Raw genomic sequence first — 4355 nt, forward strand, 5'->3', positions numbered from 1 at the left:
ACCACCCATATGGCAGAAAGTGAAGAGGAACTAAAAAGCCTCTTGATGAAAGTGAAAGAGGTGAGTGAAAAAGTTGGCTTAAAGCTCAACATTCAGAAAACGAAGATCATGGCATCTGGTCCCATCACTTCATGGGAAATAGATGGGGAAACAGTGGAAACAGTGTCAGACTTTATTTTTTGGGCTCCAAAATCACTGCAGATGGTGACTGCAGCCATGAAATTAAAAGATGCTTACTCCTTGGAAGGAAAGTTATGACCAACCTAGATAGCATATTCAAAAGCAGAGACAATGCTTTGCCTACAAAGGTCCGTCTAGTCAAGGCTATGGTTTTTCCAGTGGTCATGTATGGATGTGAGAGTTGGACTGTGAAGAAAGCTGAGCGCCGAAGAATTGATGCTTTTGAACTGTGGTGTTGGAGAAGACTCTTGAGAGTCCCTTGGACTGCAAGGAGATCCAACCAGTCCATTCTAAAGGAGATCAGCCCTAGGTATTCTTTGGAAGGAATGATGCTAAAGCTGAAACTCTAGTACTTTGGCCACCTCATGGGAAGAGTTGACTCATTGGAAAAGACTCTGATGTTGGGAGGGATTGGGGGCAAGAAGAGAAGGGGATGACAGAGGATGAGATGGCTGGATGGCACCACTGACTCGATGGACGTGAGTCTGAGTGAACTCCGGGAGTTGGTGATAGACAGGGAGGCCTTGCGTGCTGCACTTCATGAGATCCTAAAGAGTTGGACACGACTGAGCGACTGAACTGAACTGAACTGATACATAGCTTGGGTTTTCTTTAATTAGCAATAATCTTTTGACGTTCAGACTACCCGCCCTTTGTTACAAAACTTCTACATAACCTGGCTTCTGCCCCCATCTCCACCTCACCTCCTCGGAGCGGTTCTCTCTCTCAGGGTTACCTGAGATGCTGCCTCCCATGCTTGAAGTCCTAAAAAATTGCTGCCCAATAAAACACAACTCTCAACTTTTAGGTCACGAATAATACTTTAGTCAACACCAGACAGAACCAGTGACATAGGTAGGCGCCTGCAACAGCAAACTCAGGAGCCACACAAATTGGAGGAGGTCCACTGTGTTCGTTCCTCATTCCCGCCCGGGGATGGCCAGTCGGCCAGCACACTGGTGCACCTTGAAGACCTGCTCTGTACCGGGGGCCACAGGAAGTCATCACCAGGAGCCTGAGGATCACAGAGTGCAGGGAGAGGTCAGGCAAGAGTGAGTAAGGGGGCTTCTAACCCAGCCTGGGGGAATCTGGGAAGGCTTCTGAGAGAAGGTCATGCTTATGCTGAGACCTGAAAGATGAGTAAGAGGGTGGGGAGGGGCAGGAGGCCTTTCAGTAAGACGGACAGGAGAAGTTCAGTGCTGGGTGCTGAGCAGGGGGAGGCCTCTTCCCTGTTTCTGGCTTTAAGTTTTCTCTGAAGACTTTCTCTTAGGTCTTGCCCTACTTTAATCCTCTGCAAAGAGGAAGGCTGAGTTCCCTGATGGGTATGTTTTGTGTCAGTCTCAGCCTACTACCCTGATGCTATCTGTCTGTGAGGAGTGCCTAGGGGCACTCACCTGGGCCCCTGCGGCTTGTGGTGAGTCTCATCTCCCCATACTGGAGCCAGTTGTTGTGGCTGGACCAGCTCCTATGGTTCTGATCATGATTGAACCTCACAGCAACACTCAGGGATGTTTGAAAAGACAAGGTTTATTACTCACAAGACCTGGAGGGTACAGGCATGCCTGGGGCCACACTCTGAGGCCATGGTTAAAGAGAGCACAAACCTGGGTTCTGCCTTTACTGGGGGTCAAGCTGGGGTGCCTAGCGTTTCATGAGTTCACTCTTTATTGAAAGTGAAAAGTAAAAGTTCAAGTGTTAGTCACTCAGTTGTGTCCGTCTCTTTGTCCCCAAGGACTGTAGCCCGCCAGGCTCCTCTGTCCATGGAATTTTCCAGGCAAGAACACTGGAGTGGGTTGCCATTTCCTTCTCCAGGGGATCTTCCTGACCCAAGAATCAAACCCAGGTCTCCTGCAAGAATTTTTTTACCACCTGAGCCATCAGGGAAGTCTCACTCTTAATTGGCGAATTTAAAAGATAGGAATGGGAAGGAGACACAGGAGCAGGAAGGGAAAAAGCAGGATCTCTCAAGTAGTCAGTTATCTAGGTCACCCAGAGCTTTCTAAAGGGGGAAATCCACAGGTTGGGTGGTCTGGCTCTTTATGTGGTCGTGTAGCTCGCAATGTGCTTTCTCAGTCAAACGTTTGATGTCAGGCACCTACGATAAAACAAATAAGCTAATTGTCAGGCACTTACATTACAGTATCATTCAAAGTTTAGTGCAGGAAATAGCACTGTAGATATTTTGGGCAGGGAAGGGTTTATCAGGTTTCACTATCCACTGCTTGACTGGAAAGACTGGAAGGAGGGAAGATCTGGCTCAAGGAGAGGGCATCCATGGGTGAGTCTAAGAACATGGAAGAACTGCTCCACAAGTGTAGCTCCTACCACTGGAGCCACTGACTTCACAGAGGTCTCCATAGTTGAAGTCAGGGACTAGGAGCCGTCAGATAAGAAGTTGTCCCCCCAGGGGAATTCCCTGGTGGTTCAGTCGTTAAGAATCTGCCTTGCAATGCAGGGGACACGAATTCGATGCCTAGTCAGGGAGCTAGGATCCCACATGCTGAGTGAGGCACAAGTAAAACCACTCACAAGAAGCCCGTGCCCCACAACTACTGAGCCCACATGCTGCAATGAAAGATCCTGAATGATGTAATGAAGATACCACGTACTGCAGTTAAAGACCTGAAGCAGTTGAATAAATAATTAAAAAAAAAAAAGAAGAAGAAGAAGAAGCTGCCACCCCAACAGATGCTTCATACACACAGGAAAAATGGATGCTGGAACATTACTGCTGAAAAATCTCATGATTCCATAATCCGGCTTGCCAGATAAATAAATAAATAAGGGCCACCATCTAATTTCCACCTTACTTACAACCAGAACCCCAGGTGCAAAGGCTTCTGTGAGTATAGCCTAGCTTTCTGACCTCTGCAGTCAGGAAGGTGCCTATGAGGGTGGGCTGGAAGGTAAAAGCTGATTCACGGTGTTCATCGCAGTGGGGCACAGATGCTGGTCTACATTTCTTGACCAGGTAGAGCCTATTTAGCCTAGATCCTGGCTTAGGGGATTTGGTTTTCTTTTTTCCTCTCTACCAGTGATAGAGCCAGAGTAAGAAGACAAAGTCTAAGTGATTAAAAATCCCCCTACAGGTCCCACCAGGGAACTGTGAGTAGAAAAAGTATGCAAGACCCCTGTTAGTTAATGATCTCTCAAGAAAGCACATTTGCTTGGGCACAAAACCAGGGAGGCTTGCTTAGCAACAAAACCATGCAACAGAAGCAGAAGACGTGCCCCCAAACAATAAAACAGTGGTGGCAGGAGACCCATATCCTGCCCAGTGAGCTCAGCAAGTTCATAATCCCTAGGACATGCTCTCTGCACACATGAAAAACAAGATTTGTGGACCTAGGTTGGCCATGCAGGGACAAGAAAACTGCCCAGGTCAACCTGGATGAGGAGCTGATGATGGAAGCATGAAGTCCACTCAAGAAAGAACAAGAAGTTCTTCTCCCGCTCCCCACTCTTCCACTGATTATAAAACCATAGCCCAGGAAGTTCTTGGGGAAGCACCCCTTGCCCACCTGCTTGTAAGCCTCACAAGTCTCCTATTGTAATAAATCACTTCTTAGCTATCACTTTGTCTCTCGCTGAACTCTTTTCTGCACTGAGACATAAAGGACCATGGTACTGGAGCTCTTCGGAGCCCCCAAAACAACACCAGATGGTTTTTCACTAGAATGAGCAAGAGGCGGGGTCTGCCCTACACACTGCATCGTTCCCTTGGATGGGCTGGTTCAAGGTCAATTAGCAAGTGCATTCTGATTCAAACACTAAGCTGTGTCCCCTAATCTATTTTGGTTTTCTTATCTGCTGACTTTATTGTGTTGTTTTCAGTTGTTTCAGAACTTGGGTGGGAACAGGATAAAATTTATAGGGCCCTCCCAAGGAACACATCTTCTAATACGGCTGCAGTGAAAAGTGATGGGATAAAGAGACACGAGGCTGAAGAGGCCCCTGATTCTATTAGGTCAGAGTCCCTTGGACTGCAAGGAGATCCAACCAGTCCATTCTAAAGGAGATCAGCCCTGGGTGCTCTTTGGAAGGAAAGATGCTAAAGCTGAAACTCCAGTACTTTGGCCACCTCATGCGAAGAGTTGACTTATTGGAAAAGACTCTGATGCTGGGAGGGATTGGGGACAGGAGAAGGGGACGACAGAGGATGAGATGGCGGGATG

Source organism: Bison bison, unplaced genomic scaffold (genome assembly GCF_000754665.1).
Source record: "Bison bison bison isolate TAMUID 2011002044 unplaced genomic scaffold, Bison_UMD1.0 scf7180017864317, whole genome shotgun sequence".
Lineage (NCBI taxonomy): Eukaryota > Metazoa > Chordata > Mammalia > Artiodactyla > Bovidae > Bison > Bison bison.